This window comes from Lissotriton helveticus, chromosome 4_1 (assembly GCF_964261635.1).
Source record: "Lissotriton helveticus chromosome 4_1, aLisHel1.1, whole genome shotgun sequence".
In the NCBI taxonomy this organism is placed as follows: domain Eukaryota; kingdom Metazoa; phylum Chordata; class Amphibia; order Caudata; family Salamandridae; genus Lissotriton; species Lissotriton helveticus.
In genome coordinates, this window is record NC_136063.1 from 1,633,485,615 (window position 1) to 1,633,510,028 (window position 24,414).

Sequence of the window (24,414 nt, forward strand, 5' to 3'; positions counted from 1 at the left end):
TATGAAAAATCTGCTCTCTAACTACAATATTTGAGCAATGACTTCTCACAGGACCTGCGTGAAAATGCAGGAGGACACTGGCTGCAGTTAGGAGCAAGGGGAGAAGGCCTGCAGTGAGAAGGAAGATGGCTCTGTGATCTTGGGGACAGGAAATATTTACTACAGTCTTTACAATGACTAGCTTTTACAACAAGGTTGGTATCCCACATGGGACGTTACCATGCATTACTTTAGCAAGCAAGTTGTTACGACTTGCTGTAGGGGACACGTTGTTGAACAGGTCTCGGATTTTTCGTCCAAGACCTTCCCCACTGTTGTGTAAACTGGTGCTGGAATAGTAGTTTATACTATTCCAAAGTCCAATTCCCCTAAAGCAAGTCATTGTAACGTCTTGCGTGCTAATGTACTCTGTGGTAACGTCACCCCTGGGGTACTGACTGAGTGGTAACGGCATGCGGTGTAAATGCCTGCGGGCTCCATCACATATTCCACGGGGACTAGAGTGGGCCAACCACTCTCAAATCAACCGGCAAGTGGTGTCAGCTCGAGCTGCTAGGCAGGAGGGGATGTGCTCCAGTAATAGCCCTAAGTTTAAAGACTATTCTATGGAGACAGTGTTATAAGGACAGCACTGTGGAGAAAATGCTGTGGAGACAGAGGGAAGAGGCAGGAAATCTCCTTTAAAGTAAGCACAATTCTACTCCGATATGACCCACAGAGTTTCAGGCAGTAATACATTAAATGGTGACAGTGACATAAGCAGAAGAGTTGGTGAGCACACAGTATGATTTCTTAATTAAGCAGACTGGTATAGGCTAATCCATGCCTATCAAGGGTCCTATGGCTTTGGTGTACTGCAACAGTTGCACACTCATTTAAATTCAAGCACCAACTTTGCTGGGCTCTTTTGTCACTTAAGACCTGGTCACTACTCTCTAGAGGGGCACAAGCTTTAAGTCTGGGGAACAGAAGGCCTGACTGGGTTTCATAGGACAGTGCAAGGTCTCTGACAGCGCATTCCACACATGTTATGTCACCCTGCACTAAGTGTGCAGCAGAGGAGATGGCCAATATCCTGCTAGTACTGTGGTCAAGACATTGGACAGAGGTATTTGGACTATGCAGAGCACCTGGTGAATGGGAACTTTCTCTATAGTATGAGTCAGTCAGCACTGGAAGGAAAGGTTATGGTATTTGTGGCCTCAGCAACACCACTTGCTCACGAGAGAGCCTCACTAATGTATCACATCCAGATATGAGATCCAGTGGAGGGGCTGCCAAGTAGACTTTGCCATTGTGAAGGAGGGTAGTGAGCTACTGTCTGATTGGGACCGGCCTTTCATAGTTGAAGAAATACTATGAAAGGCATCCTGGTTAATTAAGAAAGAGACAAAGGACGATCTCCCAGGAACTAGAGAAAGGTATGAGAGGTTTTGGCTGAGGCTTTCCTATGTCCTGAAATCACAGAAAGTCGAAACGTGGTCTGCTTGGCATCTCTCCAACTGCTATTTTCAAATATGACATTCAGTTAATTAATAAGCGGGATTATTTGGAATTCATGGACTTTGTATTTCTTCTATGTGCTTCTGATAAGATTTTTGGATTTTTCCCTACTAAACCTGAGGTTTATTAGGTTGGGGAACAGTTTATTTGGAATTTCTTTTGCCTAATGACGTGCCATACACATGTTATTGGTACCGCATGAGTAAATTTCTGTTTAAGAGGACTTCTGTTGTTCTGGAAATTGCAATTTATGTTCATTGCTGTGGTTTGCTGAATGCATCAAGACATGTTGGGAAGTTTAAATAATCCACCTGTAGGTTGCTTTTGTATTTCTGTATGGGCATTCTCTTTCAAGTCTATTCTAGCTAGCACTTCGGGAGAAGGGGTGCAGTACTCATCTGCGGGGTGTGTCTCTCTCTCTCTCTCTCTCTCTCTCTCTCTATACATAGGCTCTGAATATATATATATATATATGGACTACATCTCCCACAAGCACAATATGTGTTTTCATACAGGGAGATGGTAGACGTCATGCACTTTACTGCTGGCCCCTGATGAGGAAAATAAATTTCCGAAACGCGTCGGGCCTATTTCAAACACGCAACTGCCCATACCAACTAACGCTTTGGGGAAGGCGCACGCAGGCTCGGGTGCTACCCGCTACTTGGACAACCCCATGGAGCGGAATACATTAGCGGCGGTCCTGCCGCTGGGTTGCACCACCCCGAAGAAACGGGGGCCACGAGACTCGCTATCCAAGGAGTCTCGTATGTGGAGCTGCGTGATGGATGAGGACAGGAGTGATGTTTGGGGCTCATGGTAGAGCCTTGGAACGAGCAGTAATTTGAGAGTGCATCCATCCAGGATATATGGACTACATCTCCCACAAGCACAATATGTGTTTTCATACAGGGAGATGGTAGACGTCATGCACTTTACTGCTGGCCCCTGATGAGGAAAATAAATTTCCGAAACGCGTCGGGCCTATTTCAAACACGCAACTGCCCATACCAACTAACGCTTTGGGGAAGGCGCACGCAGGCTCGGGTGCTACCCGCTACTTGGACAACCCCATGGAGCGATATAGATATATATATATATATATATATATATATATATATATATATATATATATATATATATATATTCAGAGCCTAACAGTGTTTGGGGGGCATTTATCAGAGCCAAACACAACGTTTGGGTTGAAGGACAACAAGTTTTAGTGATTATTTTGGCCACCGAACAAGTAGGCCTAACTCACTGCAGCACCAAACCTTTTGCTGCCAGATTACATTACCACAATCTGGATCAATGAAGGGAAATGGTCTGCCACTAAGGTACAGTTTGTATCCATGTGCAGAAGCTGATCAAGCTTGCATATGCATAATTCTTTTACACAAGGCCCTTTACTGTTATAGTGAGAGATCTAACAAAATACATTGAGCTCAGCTTGCATTACCTGCAATGATTCTGATAAAGTAATTTAGTAGCTCCTACACAACCTAGTGTCTTACCCCAAGTTCAACCGCGTAATCCCTGAGATCCGGTAGGCTACCGGGGCCCACCACGTGACATCCTCCGCCATAGCACAAACTTTCGCTGACTATTATGCGAACTTATACGCTGCCCGCCCCCCTGTAGTTCCGCTGGCGGAGTGGCTGGAGGGGAAGGGGGCCCGGCTGCCATGTCTCCCCCGGGAGACTGAGGAGGAGTTGGACCACCTCTTCACCCCAGAGATTAGCGAGGCGATATCACTTCTGCACCCCGGTAAGACACCCGGTCCGGACCGCTATCCCCAGGAGTACTACGCAACCTTTTGCGAGATCCTTCTCCCCCATTTAGTGGCTTTATTCAACCATGTGACTGAAACGGGTTCCTTCCCACCAGAATCCGATATAGCCACCATAGTGGTCATTCCGAAAACGCAGCCACTCTCCCTGGACTGTGCAGACTATCACCCGATCTCGCTGCTTAACACAGAGCTCAAAATCTTCGCTACCGTGATAGCCCAGAGACTAAGACCCCTCCTACAGGAGTTGGTCCATCCCGACCAGTGCGGGTTCATGCCTGCCAGGGGCACTCGTCACTGCATCCGCCGCCTCCACTTGTCTATGGCTCACCGCGATCGTCTAACCCCGTATCTGGCATTGCTTTTCATTAACTTTGAGAAGGCTTTCGATACGGTGGATTGGACGTACCTTGAGGATGTGCTGGAGAGGATGGGCTTCGGCCTTCCCTCCGCTACCTGGTCAGGGTCCTCTACACCAACCCCAGAGCCCGTGTTCTCATCAACGGTGAGCTTTCCAAGACCTTCCCGATTCGGAGGGGCACGCGACAAGGGTGCCCGCTTTCACATTTGCTGTTCGCGCTGGTAATGGAACCCCTGGCGGCGTTCATCCGGCACGACCCTCTCATCAGAGGCTGGGCCTGGGACTCGAGCCAGGTTGACAAGATTGCCCTTTATGCAGACGATGTCCTGCTCTACTTGGCGGACCTGGACATTTCTGGGCCCCGATGTCTGGAGGTCCTCTCCGCTTTCGAGCGGGTCTCTGGGCTCCGGTTAAACCCGGCGAAATCAACACTGGTCCCTCTACATCCCTCCCGGGCCTGCTTTGACTGGCAGGCGAATATTCCCTTACGGAAGCAATCGTTCAAATATTTGGGCGTCTGGATCACCCTTCTGCCAGAGCTCAAGTGGGCCTTAAACGTTGCGCCTCTAGTCACCCGGATGAAGTCCGACCTCAAGAAGTGGCAGGTCCTCCCCCTTAACCCCTTGGGCAGAAGCGCGCCCATCAAAATGATGATTCTCCCCCGCTTCCTTTATATTTTGCAGAATATCACCGCCCACCTCCCGGGGAGTTGGTTCCGGGAACTAGACGGCATCCTTACCCGCTTTCTCTGGGGAGGAGGGAGGCCGCGCCTATCCCTGGCGCACTGTCGTATCCCCCCTTCGATGGAGGTATGGGAGTGACTACTCTCCACCTCTACTACCTCGCCACAAGACTTATCGTGATCCACGATTGGTTTGCGGGCGGCTGGTCCGACCCGTCATACCGCGTTGAACTTGCCATGGTAGATTTCGCGCAGATTCAGTCCTTCTAATACGACAGTCCAGTGCCGCAGGCCCTACCCCCGGTCACGAGAGCGGAGCTCATAGCCTGGCGCACAGCTTTGCACCATGTGCATTGGAACCGCACGAACACTCGACAGACGCCGCTCTGGTGCGGAACCTTTCTGGGCGAGGTCTCGTCCCTGCAGGGGTTCCGCCGATGGGACCTCGTGGGAATCTCGTTGCTTGGAGACATATCGGTGGGGGATCACATTCGCTTCTTCGCTGAACTACAGCAACGACATGCACTCCATCATTCCCAATTCTACAAATATTTGCAACTCAGACACGCCCTTCACGCACATATCCCTTCCCCTGCCACTCTTCCGGAGTTCAGCCCGCTTGAAGCCCAGGTGATGATGGGGAATCTGGGGGGTAGGGAGGGGGTCCCGCATATACCGGTCACTAGTTAATTATGGCCTGCATTTCTAGACCGGCACCGAACACGATGGGAGGGATGGCTGGGCCCTCTAGAAGACGCGGATTGGCGTGATGCCCTTATGGCACCCAAAACCCTGACCACGTCCTCCAAGCTGCGCCTGGTACAACTATATTATTTGCATGCAGCCTATCTTACTCCACTGCGCCTTTTTCGGGCCCGCTTGAGGCCTGCCCGCGCTGCGACACCGCGCCAGCGGACTTTTACCACATGGTATGGCATTGCCCAGCTTTGGACCCATTCTGGAAGGAAATTGAATGCGATCTTACACATGCCCTGGGATGGGAGGTTCCCCACGACCCAAGACGTGTGCTCCTGGGGGTGTTCGACGGCCTAGACGGCTCCAGGGCCGATAAGCGCTTTCTGGGGACAGCGGTGGCGGTGGCGAAAAGAGACACTGCAGCGCTCTGGTCTCAGGCTAAGGCACCGACGGTGCAAAAGTGGCGGAAGGGAGTGGACTGTTGTGGGGGTGTGGGCTGCAGGAAGAATCTCTCTTTGAGGCCAGGGGCTGCCCGGAGTTATTCGGGAAAGTGTGGGGTAAATGGTTCCACTTGTTGCCACCGTGATGACCTGTTTATTCTCTGTCTCCCTGTATTGTAACCCCAGCCTGCTGTGCCCGATTTGAACAGGTACCCCATGAGTTATTGACTGAGATTAACTGTAGGTACACTCCAACTGCGTTTGACTTGCTGCCAATGAATTTCTTGAGTTTTGGAAAATTCAATAAAATTGATTTAAAAAAAAAGTCATTTAGTAAATGTAACAATCTAAGAATACTCCTAATCAAACTATAGTACAACTCAACAAACTATTACTTTGAGGCATTATTTTGTAAAAAGTGGTTGATATATGCCAATATATGTATAAAAAAAGAACAAATTAATAATGAAGAATCGGCGTTAAACCACTCTTGACAACATGAAAATTAACTATAGGCTCAGTTGTTTAGAACATTCACAAAAGGTATATGTGCTTGCACTGGTGAAGATTCACCACAATCAGAAATCAACAGGAGTTCACTGAGGAAGGCCTGGAACCTGTACTCCAGCAAACGTTTCTGATTTCCATGTTCGCATCAGCAAATATAAATGCATTTATCGGTTCTTGTGAAAATCTGCTAAGCAATTGCAAATAATTTTTTCCTACATTCCCTTTTTTACCCATCATGGAAAATGTTTTAAGGTCTGCCCTTGTTAAGAGTAATTTTTCAACTTTTTCCAATATTGACAGAGGTTAGAATCCTTTGAACTTGTAAGTTAATGGGTGTGCAAAGACTCACATGGCATTCACACCTTGTCACTTCCTTCATAATTTCACACCCTTTGTGTAGATTTGAAGAAAGATGGAAAAATCACAGTCATGCAACAATACAAACCTTGATATAACATGAGCCTTGGCATTATCAAAGAAGCCAAAATCAAACTGTGATAGAATAAAAAGGCTTTTTACCATGGAAAACAACCAAGGCATTAGCTTCGATGAGGAAGCAATGGCTGATATCCTACAGAGGGCACCCTCTATTTTAGGAACCGCATCTAATATGGCCTCAGGTTCACAAAGTGAAGATTGGGCTGCACTAACTGTCCTGAAAAAAGAATGGATAAAAATAACCCTACACGGGGCTATGATGACCGAATATTTGCGAGCTAATATAGCCCCCAATGGTCTGATAGTTAATATCATACCAAGGATCTTCCTGGAAGACCCTGCCTTCAAACAAGACTGGTGTGGGGTCTCTTGGAAGTGCACCAGAGACCGCCTAGTCTTAATAATCAACACAGCACAGAGACTCGCCGATGCCCTATTGGTCAAAATACAGGCAGCGGAAGCAGCTCTGAAGTCGGTAGAACTATCAACACCTTTCAGGTCTAAGCTGGCAGAGATCAACAGTGAAATTGCCGAAAACAAAGAATACTTGCTCAAAAGGAAGGTAACCAAACTTCAGAAAGATATACAAAAATTCAATAAGAAAACAGTATTCCCCTACCTCAAGGATGACTACACCTCATCCAATAGAGGATACTCATCTGATGAGGACACAGAAGGGAGTAGGAGAGGTTCCAGTGATAGCAATTCCAGCCCTGACAGCGGAGGGAATAACATTCAGAAAAGGAACCGCAACTACCCCAATACCAACTACAACCAAACACAACAATACCAAGCGCCACGTCCGCCCATGCAGGCTCCCCCGTTCTGGCAAATGCCCATGTACCCTCAATGCCCCCCACAGTACTATCCTTTTGAGAACCCTCCTTTTTTAGGCAGAGGTTGGGGCAGAGGAACAGGGCGCAACAGAGGAAATCCCAAAGTGGTGCAATGGCAGGACCAAACCACCCCACAGGGGGAGAACAGGGACAGAACCAAGGGGAAAAGGAATTGAACACCCTGGTGGTCAACTTATCCGGGAGACCACTGACGGACATTGAAACCAGGGTCCTGGAGAAAGGGATGGGCTTTGTACCTACTCCGGGAACTGACAGATTCGGAGATAATAGTGAAATCCAAGCACTATTCAGAAAGATTCGCCTAAAGGCGTTCTTTCATGATACCTCCCCAAAAGAAAACCATGACTCAGGACTGAGGAATCCCTCAACTTTCACCCCTAACAATGGGATGGTTCCCCCAGAAGTACTGACATCTCGAGAAAGCAGTCCTAAAAGAGCTAGATGGAATCACATTTACCCACACGTTCAGTAACCTTTCGAAAACAGAACAAGCAGCGGCCAAATCTCTAGCTGAGGACACTAGTATCACCATAAAGATGGCAGACAAAGAGGGAGCCACAGTGATCCAATGCACTAATGATTATGATCAGGAGTGTAGGCGCCAGTTGAACAACACCAGATACTATACACCTATCCAGACTGACCCCACACCTAGACTCAAAACTGAGATCATAAGTATGGTAACAGAAGCTGAAACAAATGGATGGATATCCAAAAAGGAGGCAGATTTTCTGATCACTTCTGATCCTAAAATTCCTTACTTTTATACCCTGCCAAAAATACACAAGGGCACCTCACTAGTGCCCGGGAGACCGATCGTATCAGGAATAGGATCCCTTCTGGAACCACTCTCCAGGTTCTGTGACCACTTCTTACAACCCATAGTTGCAGAGACACCAGCCTACATGCAAGACACCACCGACATCTTGCGTGTCCTTGATGGGTTGACAAACACATCAAACATCAACTTACTGGTCACATTAGACGTAAAGCAATTATACACCAACATACCCCAGAGAGACACACTGGAAGTGGTGGAAAATTGGCTAAGAAACAAAGATGAGTGGGATTCCCCGACACCGATCTCATTCATCATGGGGTGCGCGGCGATGGCACTCACAGAGAACGTTTTCGAGTACCAGAAGCAGCTGTACCACCAGTCCCATGGCACATCAATGGGGAGCACATTTGGTCCTCGTATGGCCTGTCTGTACATGGCCCACTTTGAGGAAAACATCATCAGGGGTGACAACAACCAGTATCTGAGTAACATCATACTATGGAGGAGATTTATAGATAACATCTTGATCTTCTGGAAGGGTGACCAGATCACATGTGAATCATTTTGTGAATGGGTCAACACTCAAAATCAACATCTTAGATTCACTCACACGATCTCAGCAACCAGTATACCCTTCCTAGATCTCAATATACAACTAACAAGTGAAGGTTTCGCCACGACACTCTATCGCAAGCCAACTGACAGGAATAGCTTGCTACTCTATCAGAGTCATCACCCGAAGAGCCTTAGGGACAACCTACCATTTGGGCAATTTCTGCGTCTGAGACGCAACTGCAGCTCCACCACTGAATACAAGAGAGAGGCTAAAGTCATAGAGGATAACCTCAAGACTAGGGGTTACCCCAATAAGTTGATAAGGGACTCCTCCAAAAGGGCACTCTACAACCCCAGGGAAACATTGCTGCAGAAAAAAGGAGGAGGAAACAGAATCACTGACTTGTGTGACCTCATTCACCCCCAATTCTACACGTATCAAAGGGATCATTAAAAAACACTGGGGCATCCTAAACACAGGCTCACTAGACCTCCCGATGCCGAGATTTGCCTTCAAAAGGACACAGAACCTTAAGGATGCAATAATACACACTAGACCCAGGAACCAAACCATCAACCCACAAAGAACCCTTTGGGATCTCCCCGCCGTCAAAGGACACTATCCATGCGGGGGTTGTTCCAAAACTATCACTTTAACCAATTCTTTTACATGGACACTGAACAAACACACGAATTGTAACACCACCAGATGTCTATATCTGCTCACATGTCCTTGTGGCGAATTGTATGAAGGAATGACGATGCGATCAGTGAAAATAAGGATCACGGAGCATAAAAGCAATATCAGGTGCCATAGACTAACTACCAAAATGTACACACACTACCATGAGAAAGGCCATGACCCTGAATCACTAGAATGGCTAGTACTAGACCACCTCCCTGGTAGCACACAAAACACACTTTTTAGGAATGAGCAGCGCTGGATACATTGATTGTCCACATCCATGAAGGGGCTCAATGACGACATACCATGGGCATCACTGAATAGAAGGTAACCCCCTGACACACGTATGTATCAAGCTGCTTATGTACCCTCTATTTTTGGAATAAGTGAGTGAAGGACACCACACCTGCCACTCTAGAATTTAATATTAATACTTTCATTTGCAACACCACTAGAGGCGCACACGTGGTTCATGAGGTGGGTAACTACTCAACACCATACACTAATCCATATTATATGTTCCCTTCGAGAACACCAAGATATCTGACCTAGCCGCCTTCTAAATACTCCACTTAATTGGGATACCTCACATCGTTCTGAGGAGGATCACCCCTTCAAAGTCACCCTGAACGACAACGGTGTTTTGAGACACCTGCATAGGTAAATAAGTGCCCATACTGGCTCCATAAACATTAGTAAACATCACTCAGAGTAGGCCCCCGCATCCTACCATGCATCACACTACAGGAACCACGCAATTCACATTTCTAAACTAGACGCTACAGATGACACGCCTGACAAATATGTCCACTAACTGTGTAAACTGCAAAATGTATACTCTACTAATCAAGGCAAGTTTCGATACTTGATCCCAAAAGACATAATTAATATCATTCCAAGATGGCCGCCACAGTAAGCCAAACATCAAGGAATCTTGCATTGCACACACCCGGAAGTCCAGGTGCGTAACCACGCCCAGCACCTCCCGCGTTCCACTACAATACCACTCTCCGGGGTATCGGACACATCCACGACCGTGGGACGAGTGACGGAGGGTAGGTTACCAACGTGGACTCCAGATGAGTCAAGTAGATAAGAAGGGACCTACGTTTGACTAAAATGAGGTGAGTGACACCTTCGCCGGGCGGGGAGCCGCTTCGGTCCGCGGCGGGCGGGGACATTCTGTAGGCGCCATTCGTGGCGCTGCAGGTTCTCTCAGCCTCCCCAGCGGAGCCGCGGAAGGGCTCCGCCGTCAGTGCTGCAGGTAGTCAGTGCCCTGTCTAACAGACGGCTTCTCAGAGCAGGGACTTATACCCACAATAAACCATACTTTTTTACCAAGCAGGGCTCCTACTATAGAGGCGCCCTGTGACCCTCCCGCCCACGTTGAAGCACCTCGCATCTATGAGGGAGGTGAGTTTGGGCACTTCCTACACCAAGCCTTGTTTTTAATATCCCAGCGAAAACTTGGTGCCATATCAAGCGGATGTTAATACCGCATGATACTAATATAACATGCTTAGACACCACCTTATGTACCCATAATGAGTGAAGCATAGTGAGAGAATATGTTTTTTAAACCTGTTTTTTAACTTACGTTTAACCAAATGCAACATCCCTGTGATTCATCTATTACATAATGATAGCGCCTGATGACATTAATATATGCACAGACATCGTTTGGGGCCACCAACATGGGTCCAAATTGCATGAGAGAAATTACCACTGTGTTATATGTTTTTATTTGTTTTTAACTATATGGCATTGTAATTGCAATGCTTAGTTAGGAGGTCTGATCAATAAGGAATGCAAGTGTAAAACTGTTTGGAGATAACCAGGACACCACGTTCTTAATGTACTATTCTCCTTTGCTCCCACTCATTTATATCCCCAGCTCCTTTACTTTTAGACTACACAAACTTAGATAGGTAGTCCCCTCTGAATGGTAGCTCCTTATTTAGCAGCACCGTTTAGTGTAGATACTCAACCCCACACCTCTTTTTACACTGATTACACTTATATAGGTCCTGAAGAATTGCCACGGTACTATCAGACCAACAGGGTAAGAGACATGTCGACCCAAAGAGAAGAGCACATTAGTGAATGAACATCCCCCCAACAGGGCCGGTGCCTCTCTTCTTTATATATTTCTTTTTAGTAAGGTGGATTACCAACCAGAATAAAACGTATCGCCTTGGAATATCCAACTTTTTTTAACTCACCCCCACAGCACCACACACTATCTACACACACACGGGCCACATACCCCCCACTTCATCATACGGCAAAGGAACAAAAGATCTCCGATAAAGAGCCCCTTCGCGGGTGCCCGTTGAGCATTGCAGCGCCGGCTCAACGAGGAGCAGGTCCATATGATGAAGCATGACACCTAGCTTGCTGGGTGTGTGAGGACCCTAGTTCCGCAAAAGCGGGATCCCCGATCCCTCTACCTCCTTTCTCTCTTCTCTAACTCACCACCACTAATTAGTTGGTAGGTGATTTTTCAACCCAGAGGAACAGCTTTCTTTTTCTTTGTAAAACAAGAATAAAAATGCTGCCATATTTTGTCACCTCTCTGCATGGCACCAAAAGGGACAAGTGAATTTTTTACAAAATGTTTTTACAGGATCAGTAGGTTTCTCAAGCATCCCGTCCCCTGGACAAGAAGATATTTGATTAAATTCTTCACCACTGCTAGACGCCTAAGTATTTGAGGTTAGGGGTGCCCAATTTGGGGGTAGATAAGAGAGGCTGCATACATCTAATTCTAGTGGTGATTTCAGTGGAAATCGGCACAACTCACCTTCAGCCCAGATATCTCTCTAAAGCAATCCAGTTGCATTAATATCACCTGCAATTCATTGTTGCATAATTAAACCAGAACAGCACATTGTCCACATGCAAAGATATGATGTGTAAAATTGGGAAGTTTTAACCCCCTATTTTGTGCCTTTTTGTCTACGCGTTTCCGATAGTAGCTCCAGTACCTGGGCAAAATACAAAGAGCAAACATAACAAGATGATGGACAGAGTGCTGACACATTTCAACCACTCACCCCCAGACAAGAGATCTGGGTTTAATCTATCATTCTTTTTCTCACGATGCCACACCAGTTTGGATCCAGCCATATGCAAATCAGTCTAAACCGTGCTCCTCATGTGAACAGTCCAGCCCAAACTGCCAGGCCAGAACCTCCCTCGACCAGAAACAAGCATCCTGGGACCAGTTTCAAGGTATCACCCCTCATCATCCAGGCCAGCTTGAATCTAGTGGCACAGCGAGCAAAATAGATAGACGACAGGCCTCCTGGAATGTGCCTGGCTCTACAGGGAAAGACTCTGGCACAACCCTTCCGGTTTTTAGGTCTCACCTGCTAGACAGGGCATGCGCGGGCTGTTGCTAGATATATTGTGGGTTTACCAAAAACATGCAGGGTTTTGAAGCCCATTGTTTGATAACCTTTGGTTGGCTTTCCTGTCACTCATTTACCTGCTTCTTATTCGTGTCCCGCTGTAATATCTATTTTTGGCTTCTATATATTCACTGCTTGTTTTTCAAGCACTACATTTTTTTTTTGGGTTAAGCACTGTAAGGGAGAGCATATGATTTACAGCGGTCTTTCTCATGTATTTCTCCCACCCAATCCTCGGTGTTGCTCTCTTTAACCTATGTGCTTTTCCCCGCCACCTCCAGGTTGCACTCATCCACGTGCATTTCTCCCAGGTTGCTTTCTCACCCTTGTGCTTCTCCCCCATCCTTCTCCACACTGCTCTTTCGACGATTTGTTTGCCCAAGTTTTCTAATTTGCTCTCTGTCATCTGCTTCCCCAAACATCGTGCTCTGTGTTGATTGCACCTCATTGCTTCCACCCTAGTGTTGATTCCCACACCTGCATTAAAAAAATGCTTTTGTGCAGTTTTCTTTTATTTTCAGTTACTGATCCAACCAAGGATCGGGAAATGTAAAGAAACAGAAAGTGGCTGTATCATTTTGTAGGTGCAGGTGTGGTGATTATGCCTACAAAATTACATGGCCGGCTGCGTCAAATGCTTTTTTAGGTTTTAGTTTAGGTGGACCACCATGAAAAGGCAGTCTGAAAGGGACATCCTAATCCCTACGTCTCCATTGACAGGATAGGATTCCAACTGTCACCCGGCTGGGATCTTTGATCCAGTCCGAGGTGGCAGTCTTCCCCCTCAACCACTGCGGTCCGACCCCCTGCATTGTAAAGCAGCAGTCAGACTGATGGCCTGGATGTCGGTAGTAGTCCTATCGATCTTGTAATGAGGCCCTAGGTTCTCTGCAGGGCAACAAAGGTACGATTTACTCAAAGTCAATCTTTGGATACACTATTCCACACCCCTCTGGAAAATCATGGTGAGTGTAAGGAGGAACAAGGATACATAGGGAAAAAGTGGCTTAAAAGATATATGACACTATTGTGCACTTGGCAGCCACATATACTGTGAAACCCGGTTGTATGATGGAACAACGCATTCCGTTGCAAAGCTTTTTTTTTTTACAACTAATAGCGCTCCACCCGCCCTTTTAAAAAATAACCGACCCCCTGCCCTGGGACCTAAAAGTGGACCTCAGCATGACCCAACCCCCACCCCTTGTAAAAATAATACCAGTCCCCTGCCCTAAGCCCTAAAAGCGTAACCATGCGCGACCCTGCCCGTCCCAGCTCCCAGGCCTTTTAAAAAATACCCAGGCCTTGCCCTGAACGCTAATATCGGAGCCCTGTGCGACCCACCCCTTTAGAAAAATACCTGGACCCTGCCCTGAACCCTTAAACCAGACCCCAGTCAATAAAAATAACACAAAAAAACACCAACAACCCAAAGCCCTAAAACCGCACCCCCCACCCCATGTTCAATCCCCCTTGCTTGACCACGATGACAAGGCAGCCCTTCTGAGGATTGGTAAGTTTAGACGGGGTTGGCCCCAAAACTATCCGACCTGGGTCATATCATGGGTACAAATGTGAAGTGGTCGGTGTAGTATTCAATTATAAATACAGTTTATCGGTAGACTATGCATTACTTTCAAAGTAAAAACGATTCCTTCTATTGTGAAGCTGAATTTTAATTCATTCAGTCATCAGTGTCAACATATTCTTTTACTGCTCAAAATAATTTCAACATTTCTAGAAGTGCATGATAGCATTCTATACAGTATATTACAGTGCTCATAGGTGCAAGAAAAAGGAAAAGGAATTGAGTAGGATGGAGGTGGTTGGGTCAGTGAGGGACAGGGTAAAGGCGTTGTGATAACGACACAATTCATTGATATATGGTAGAACCTTTACAGCCTATTTTCGGTCAAAAGTTCCCATATTAGTACATTACACATAGGGCGATAATGGATTATTTCACAATCCTAAAGTGTATGTAGATAGGTAGAAAGTTGTCGACGTTTTGACCCCTGGGTACAAAGGGTTAATTCATCCTCATTCTGGGGTCTTCCTCAGGACAGGTTTAAGATGTATGAGCACCTGCTTAGATATATCGCTTGCAGACTCTGATACAGACTGTTTAGCGGTAGAGGACCTAACCACGATCGGATTGACAATGATCATTTGTCCACACACTCGCCAATAGAAGACTGAACGCGATTTAATTCCGAGCTTTTTTCCAAATATGGCCTAACGTTGCGGCCTCCACCCAAGATCGGACACCCTGAGCCGATATATCTAAGCAGGTGCTCATACATCTTAAACCTGTCCTGAGGAAGACCCCAGAATGAGGATGAATTAACCCTTTGTACCCAGGGGTTGTACCTCAGATACATTGGCGATCCTAGAACAGGTATTAGCCAAATCTCCCACAACCTCCAAAATCTTAGTGGGAGGGACCTTCAATTGCACATTCGAACCCCTATCTAAGGACTACCCCCTGGGTATAGAGGAGGAGGACTCTAGATGGTCTATCCCAGCCCTGTCACTAGCTCCAATTAGAAAATGGTCAGCAAGGGCAATTCAGATCAATGCCCTGACCATGGAATTTAATTTAAGAGCATTAAATGGTAGGACAATCTCTGACTGTGATGGAGCAATGACCTTTAATAGGCTCAATGGCCCGTCCAGAATTGATTACATCCTATTGGATGTCACACTGTGGTGCGACCTAATAGATATGGAGGTCGTACCTTCGCAGGACAGCGCCCATAACCCCTTATGCATGAAGATAAGGTGGGGTAAATTAAAGGGAAGTGGGAATAAAGCCCCCTTGTAGACAACCAGCGAGGTTGTCCCTTGCAATGGTAATCGCAGGTTGAACTGGGATAAGGTTGAACTCCAGGAAGGGAATCTTGAGAGGATTAGGGCGCATGTTGCAGAACTGACAGAGTTGGAGGATCTCGAACTGAGAAATGGCAGTGACCAGGGGCCACCATTTTCCTTGGCTTACAAGAATACGATAGAGGAAGTAGGACAATACTTTGTAGTCCAGGGCAAAATGGGCAGAGGGAACAATAAACCGGCCACTTCCAGTAACCCGTGGTATTCAGACCAGTGTAAGGCAAAACGGAAGGAGTTAACAGTCGCCCTGCTTAAAAAGAATCCCTCACTAGTTAGAGCGGCTAGGAAGGATTATGCGAGGGCGATAGTGCTGGCTAAACGAGAGTGGGAGGAACAACATTGGCAGGATCTTAAAACCGCTGCCAACATGAAGAATGCCATGCTGTTCTGGGATCTGATCAACAAGGCTAGGCAGCAAAGTGTACCACCTATTGCTAACCACATAACGGAACAACAATGGCATTCCCACTTCTCTGCGCTGTATGATTGGAGAGAAGTGTTAGACTCACCTCTCATAGATTCAGATTCCAAGACCCAATCCCTAGCGGAGCTCGAAGAACCATTTCTGCCCTCTGAAGTAATAGTGGCCATTAGACATCTGACCCCTAGGAAGGCAGCTGGCCTGGACGGGATACCAGGGGACCTTCTTTTGAGTGATCCTGATGCCTGGGGCAGACTAATCGCCCTAATAATGAATTTGATGTCCAAGGGTTATCCTGTGCCAGATTCTTGGAAGGGAGCAGAGGTGGTAACAGTGTATAAAAAGGGCGCAAGAGATGACCCTGCCAATTACAGACCGATCAGTCTGATTGACGTGATCCAGAAGGGGGTTGGCAGGGTCATCATCTCTAGGGTGGGTGTCTGGATGGAAGAGGAGCATGTTCTCTCCCACTTCCAAGCAGGGTTTCGCCAGAAGGTGGGCACGATGGACCAGGTCTTCCGTTTTTTTGCAATCTATTGGAAGGCCGTGACCATCAACAAGGGTAGCCTTTATCTGGCATTCATAGATCTCAAAACGGCGTTCGACCTGGTCCCTCGGGTAAGGCTGTGGGATATTCTGGGGAAGATGGGCTTCCCAGGGCCACTTTTGGTTTTTATTGAGAAGCTACATGAGGGGAATTATGCGAGGATCAGAGGGGGCACCCAGGGACAACTGACAGAAAGGGTGCCCATGAGGAGTGGAGTCCGCCAGGGATGTGTTATGGCACCGACCCTGTTCTCCCTCTTTGTGAATAGAGTGGTGGACCATCTGAGGGAGGAAGCGGCAGATGCGCCATCCCTGGCGGGGGAAAAAACACCTACTCTACTCTTCGCGGATGACACCATCTTGATCACTAAATTCCCCATAGGTCTTCAAAAACTCTTGGACCGCTTTAGTGTGTTTTGCACTGATAGAGGCCTCACCATCAACACCTCTAAAACAAAGCTTATTGCCATTTCACCTTCCAAGAGATTCAGGAATAATGTTTCGCTCCATGGTGTCCCCTTGGAGTTGGTCGATTCCTTCGACTATTTGGGTGTCAGGGTAAACAGCCAGATGAAATGGAAAGATCACTTGGCCAAAATGTTATTAAACCACAAAAGAGTCTCAGGGGTGGTTCTAAGGGAACAGCGGGAGTCGTTGAGCAAACCTGTGGCACCGACCCTTGCAATCTATGATGGTCAGCTTTATACGGATCCGAGTTGTGGGGCTTCGAGAATATAACAGAGCTTACCACGTCTGAAAACAAGTTTATGCAAGACTTGGTGGCCCTCCCAGTTTCCACCCCGTTAATCCCACTACGGCTAGACCTAGGTAGGCGTCCCATAAAAGATATAGTGCGTCTGCGCCCACTACTTTTTTGGGTGCGTTTGAGAAGGACCCAGGAGCTCCACAATTATGCTGCAGTTCTAGATGAACTCATCTTGCTCAACACAGGCAATACGATCAAGTGGTTGTGCAACCTGAGACAGTTGGTTGTGCAAGTAGGCTTAAGTGAAGTATGGTTGAGCCAAACACCGCCTCCCAAGTCAGTGATCAAGAAGCTCTATTGGGACTGGGTACAGGAGATGGCCATTCGCAGAAGGGAAGGGGGCCCTCTCTCCCAGCGATTCCTTGAGATCAAATGGATAAGAAAACTTGAACCCTTTCTTGTTTATATAGAGAAACCATTGGACAGATCACTTTACCTAAAACTGAGGCTCGGGACCTTACCGGTGAATGACTTCTCTTCTGGGTGGAAAAATGTAGGTGATCTATCAAAAGCCTGTCCTGGTTGTGCAGCCCCCAATGAGTCCGTGACTCACTTTTTCTTTGCCTGTCCGGCATATAGGGTTTCGAGGAAGATATGGTTAAAACCACGATGCAAGGGGTTGGGCCTTAGATGTCACAAAATGGCCCTACGGGTCCTCTGCACTGATACGTCCTCTATTGCTATGGTGTGTGGGGTAGCTAAATATTTGGGTAGTGCATGGCAGACACGTACAAGGAGGGCCAAGCCTACCCCCCATCTAACCTAACTGCCAGTTGGCCCCAAGGCTGGAAGTGTCTTTTTTATGGTTTTCATGAAACTGTTTTTAGGGCATATCTTAGTAATTTTAAAAATTGAGTAGTATCCGATTGTGATGGGGCCGCGATCCCTACCTCGCCGATGCCGCACCTCCCCTCCCGGTCCTGGCGGCAGTCCTCCGACACAAGGGCGTCCATAACAACCAGGACTCCACCCCTTTCTTCTCCCTTACAGGAACCAGTCCCGACGAGGGAGAAACCGGAAGTGCTTGCCCGTAACCCCAGAAGTCCCTCCCCCTGTCCGGAGGCGGACCACAGAAAAGCCGGAACAGCGGACACCCGAGCGTTCAAGCAGGAAGACTCGTGGCAGGAGACGGCGTGCAACGAACCCCGGGAGCAGAGCGAGGAACCAGAAACAGGAGACGACGTCTGGACGGAGGACTGGTGGAGGCCAGAGGAGGAAGCTGGAGAGCGGCCGCAACTCGAGGACGGAGTTGCGGCGGGCCAAGTGAGTACCTGTTCTCCCTTTGTGTAAATATCATCGCCTGTAAAATAGTATCTGTATAATAGCTCCTCCCTCACCATACACCTCGCACTGTGTAATAGTGTATATATCCGTGTGTGTCACTGTCACGATTGTTAATAGCACCCCTCCCCTACCGGCACAGAGTCACCCTCCTCCTTACCCGTGCTGCCTCTTTCCATCTCGTTCCTCTCCCACCCCCCTGCCTCATGTTCGTTTTCTTCTTCCCCCACACTCCCGGTGACGGTAAAAGGTACAACAGTGGAGTGGAGTAGTGTGGCTCACTGGTTAGAGGCGGCAGACCCGAGAGCAGAGGACGGCCCGGGACCAGGGTTCGATTCCCGACGCGGCAGGTTTCTGGACCAGGGTCAGCGGACTCGATAATTCTCTCGCCTCGGTGCCCACTCTGATCAGCGATCACACTCGGCAACTCTGGGCACTAGCTTGCCTCATCTTCACTAACGGCCCCACCAGACCGCCGGGGAGGCCTGGTCTCACCCTGGAGATACCCATTAAGGGACCATCTCTCAGGGAAGCCAGGAAGGGTTTCGCAGTGGTCGAAGCGCGGAGGTACCCCTTCGGGAGTGATTCCAGCGCTATATAAGCACATAATTAATTAATAATTAATTAACAGTAGTTCTGACCAGAAGAACTAACGGCCACTTTTTCTCTCTCCCTCTACATACCTCCGAGGAGCCACCGTCCCGCGACTGAACCGAACAGTGCCTCAACAGACCGGCCAACCAGCGTACGACCGGCGACCATCCCCAGACGAGGAACCATCACCACCGACCAGGAACAGCCGCCCTCCAGATCCCTCTTCTCTCTTGTACCTCATCCCTTGAACCCTGTACTTTAATAAAACCGGCTACGTGATAGCCCACTACATACGGCCTCCACGCCTGTTATTCCGGTCCGCTCCCTCTCCACGCTTACAGGTGGTGTCAGAAGTGGGATCCCCCGGAAGCATGGAGGCCGCAGTGAAGAAATTAGCGGACTCCCAGGAACAACTGGGCAAGCTGATGGAGCAGTTTCTACAAACGGCCGAAGCGGACAGAGGACAGTTACACGACGTCCTGAAGGGCCAGGGCACGGCCCAAGACCAAGCATTGGGCAGACTCACCGATGTCTAGGTCAGCAAAGACCCACCACCTCTCTTCCCTCGGTGGTTCTACAGAAGTACGTACCGGGAGAAGACCCGGATTTTTTCTTCACTAATTTTGAAAGGCTGGCCCAAGCCACTGCCTGGCCCCCTGACCGCTGGGGACATTATCTTGGTCCCCTATTGACTGGCGAGTTGCAAGCAGCATACCAACAGGCCAATCTACAGGGTCAGACCCCATATGAGGACATCAAGACCTGTATCCTTGAACGACTTGGTATCGACGATGAGACCTATCGGGTACGCCTACGGCAAGCAAAAGAGGGAGCGCAAGAGACTCCACGTGCTCTCTCTTTCAGGATCAAAGACCTGGCTGACCGTTGGCTGAAATCCTCCACGGCCACGAAAGAAGAAATCCTCTCCAAAATATACCTGGAGCAGTTCCTAGCCTCTCTCCATCCTGCCACTCACAAATGGGTTCGTCAGCATGCCCGTCTGACACTGGACAATGCGATAGAGATCGCCAGCGCTTACAGTCGGGCCCAGGACCACCAGAAACCCAAAGAAGAACACAGCCATAGACCCCAAGCACCTGGACACAGCCGAGCCCCGAGACCTTTCTTGGCCAGGAGGCCCGATCCACCCCCTCTTTTCCCTTACCCAGTGATGCCCCGACCACCTCCACCCGGTCCCCAATGCTACCATTGTGGGGGTTATGGACACATCGCCCGGGTGTGTCCCCAGAAAGAAGAACCGATGGAGGTGGGACTCGCCCGGAACTATGTGTGCCTCTCTGCAGATTCCGACCCTCCTGGTTTCCACCGCCCGGTGCGGATAGATGGACACCCGGTTTTGGCCCTGGCCGACACAGGGTATAGACAGAGCGTACTCCGACCCCAGGAGCTACCTCACCCTGTGGGACCTGTGACCGGTACCGTAGCCATCCAGTGTGTGCACGGGGATACAAAGGTGTATCCAACCGCCAGGATCAGAGTGCAACACCCCCTGGACCGCGGAAGTATGCTAACCGTGGGTCTGGTACCCTCCCTGCCAGAGCAAGTAATATTGGGCAGTGATTATCCCGGACTACCTCGTCTCCTACCTGACACCACCGCCAGCTTAGAAACATGGTGGTCAGAAGCCCCTTTTTCCAACGGCCTTCCTCCCTCAGAACACACACCCGCCAGACTGCCGAAAACAAAAACCCAAAAGAAAAAGGAGAAAAGGAACTTTTCTATGGCCTTGCCGGTTAGGGTGGAGGACCATCCCTGGGAAACCGACAGAGAGTTTCGCGCTGCACAACAGGAGGACCCCATCTTACAGGAAGCATGGGGACGGGCCCTGGACAATGAAGACCCGTTGCACGTAGGTCCATACTTCTATAAAAAGAACGGCCTTTTATATAGAAAAGGGGGACCCCAACAAACCCCTCAGTTAATAGTACCAGGACCCTTCCGCGATAAGGTATTGTTTCTCGCCCACAGTAACCTTCTCGGGGGCCACTTCAGCGATGAGAAGACCGGGCAGGCGATTCTTGACAAATTCTATTGGCCCGGCATCCACCAACACGTTAAACAGTACTGCCGCGCCTGCCCCGTGTGCCAAAAAAATAGCAGATACCGCCCCCCTTCCCCCCCCCCCCCCCCCCCCCCCCGAGTCCCCCTTCAGCCCTTACCTCTGATAGACGTTCCCTTCAGTAGGGTAGGGATGGATATCATTCGTCCCATGCTCCCATCCAGAAGTGGGTGCCGGTATGCTTTAGTCCTAGTGGACTACGCAACCCGATTCCCGGAAGCCGTACCCCTCAGACACCCCACTAGCCAGAACATAGCTAAGGCATTGATCTCCATCTTCTCCAGGGTAGGCTTCCCGAGGGAAATACTCACGGATCAAGGGACACCCTTTGTATCGGCACTCATGAAGCAGGTATGCTCCCAATTAGGTGTTAAACAAATAAGAACTTCAGCATATCATCCCCAAACCGACGGGCTGGTTGAGCATTATAAAGCCACACTAAAAACCACCCTAAAGAAACTCTTAGCCCTGGAGAGCAAGAGGTGGGAGGAGATGCTACCCTTAGCACTCTTTGCCATCCGCTGCAAGGTCCAGAGTAGCACAGGATTTTCACCCTACGAGCTTCTATATGGCAGACCCCCTCGGACCCTGCTGGACATGGCCAAAGAGGCCTGGGAGGCCGAACCCGACCGCACCAGACCCCTCCCCGAGTACGTAGAAAACCTTAGAACCCATCTGGGACAGATAAGAGACATTGTGCGACAGAACCTGGTGACAGCCCAAGCCAAGCAAAAACAACAATATGATAAAGGAACGAAACCCCGGTCCTTTCTACCAGGCAATCTAGTACTCCTCCTAATGCCCTCCTCAGACCACAAGCTGCTGGGCCAATGGCAAGGCCCCTTCCCAGTCCTGAGACAGGTGACACCAGTGACCTATGAAATAGAACTTGACCCTATCCGACGTGTTACTCAGATATTCCACGTGAACCTTCTGAAGGAATGGGTGGGACCCCGTCCTATTCTCACGAACAGAACCTCAGAAAAAGAGCTCCCCTATGAGGCCTGTATGGACGCTGATCTAAGAGACGGACAGAAACAGGAACTCCGCACCGCCTTGCGGCCCTTGCAGCAGGTGTTCTCTTCCTATCCTGGCCTCACGTCTGTTATCGAGCATGTCATTCTCACCGAACCGGGAAAAACAGTACGTCAGCGTCCCTATCGACTCCCCGAGGCCCGAAGACCCATTGTAAAGGAGGAGATTGCGCAGATGCTCCATATGGGGATCATCGAACCCTCCGTTAGCAATTGGAATTCGCCCATTGTATTGGTGCCAAAGCCCGACGGATCGGTCAGATTTTGCATCGATTTCCGGGAAATCAATAAAATCTCGTCCTTTGATACTTACCCTTTACCGCGTGTTGATGAGATGATTGAACGCATAGGAAAGGCTAAATACATCAGCACGCTCGACCTCTGCAAAGGCTATTGGCAGATCCCCTTAAGACCAGAAGACAAAAAGAAGACGGCCTTCTCCACCCCCGAAGGTCTGTACCAGTTCACTGTGATGCCCTTCGGACTTCATGGGGCCCCTGCCACTTTTCAGAGAGCCATGAACCTGGTGCTACGCCCTCATTCCCTATATGCAGGGGCTTATTTGGATGACAATCATCTATAGTGATGATTGGGAGCAACACTTATGCCACTTGAACAACGTCATTTCCTCCCTGGGTTCCTATGGGTTCACCATCAACCCCTCAAAAACCACCTTGGCCGCTCAGACCGTAAAATACTTGGGATATCTGCTGGGGGAAGGCCTGATTCGCCCTCAACACAATAAGATCACCGCCATCCACTCCATTCCCTTTCCCCAAACCCGGAAAGAACTGCGCGCATTCTTGGGCCTTTTAGGGTATTATAGAAGGTTCATCCCTAACTTTTCCCAGGTCGCAGCCCCCCTAACCGATCTCCTAAAGAAGTCCACAAAGACAGAAGAGGCTCTAAGGCGGCCTCATCCCTCCTTGCTACAGGCCTTCGAGAACCTGAAACGCACCTTGATGTCTAGTCCCGTGCTCATCAGCCCCGACTATTCCCAGCCCTTTATACTCCAGACTGACGCCTCAGAACAGGGTCTAGGGGCTGTCCTATCGCAGAAGGACCACAACGGAGACGAGAGGCCCATTCTCTTTCTTAGTAGAAAACTGTTTCCCCGGGAGAGACACTACGCCGTAGTAGAAAAGGAGGCACTAGCTATCAAATGGGCAGTAGAGAGCCTTCGCTACTATCTCGAGGGACGTGATTTTCTTCTTTACACAGACCATGCCCCGTTGGAATGGATGGCCCGTAACAAGGGACACAACGAACGGGTTCTTCGTTGGTTCCTGTCCCTACAGCCCTTCAGGTTCAGGACCTTACATCGGAAAGGCGCGGACCAAGGGAACGCAGATTACCTTTCTAGATACCCTTGTCCTCCTACCCGATCAAGAAAGACAGCTAGGGGAAAGGGATGTGATGGGGCCGCGATCCCTACCTCGCCGATGCCGCACCTCCCCTCCCGGTCCTGGCAGCAGTCCTCCGACACAAGGGCGTCCATAACAACCAGGACTCCACCCCTTTCTTCTCCCTTACAGGAACCAGTCCCGACGAGGGAGAAAACGGAAGTGCTTGCCCGTAACCCCGGAAGTCCCTCCCCCTGTCCGGAGGCGGACCACAGAAAAGCCGGAACAGCGGACACCCGAGCGTTCAAGCAGGAAGACTCGTGGCAGGAGACGGCGTGCAACGAACCCCGGGAGCAGAGCGAGGAACCAGAAACAGGAGACGACGTCTGGACGGAGGACTGGTGGAGGCCAGAGGAGGAAGCTGGAGAGCGGCCGCAACTCGAGGACGGAGTTGCGGCGGGCCAAGTGAGTACCTGTTCTCCCTTTGTGTAAATATCATCGCCTGTAAAATAGTATCTGTATAATAGCTCCTCCCTCACCATACACCTCGCACTGTGTAATAGTGTATATATCCGTGTGTGTCACTGTCACGATTGTTAATAGCACGCCTCCCCTACCGGCACAGAGTCACCCTCTTCCTTACCCGTGCTGCCTCTTTCCATCTCGTTCCTCTCCCACCCCCCCGCCTCACGTTCGTTTTCTTCTTCCCCCACACTCCCGGTGACGGTAAAAGGTACAACAGTAGTTCTG

General features: G+C 49.1%; 1 protein-coding gene across 1 annotated transcript in view; it reads right to left on the minus strand.

The window, feature by feature from the left end:
* MLH1 (mutL homolog 1) overlaps positions 1–24,414 on the minus strand; it is a 440,315-nt gene that overhangs the window by 373,527 nt on the left and 42,374 nt on the right. The gene's annotated exons all lie outside the window — the stretch shown is intronic.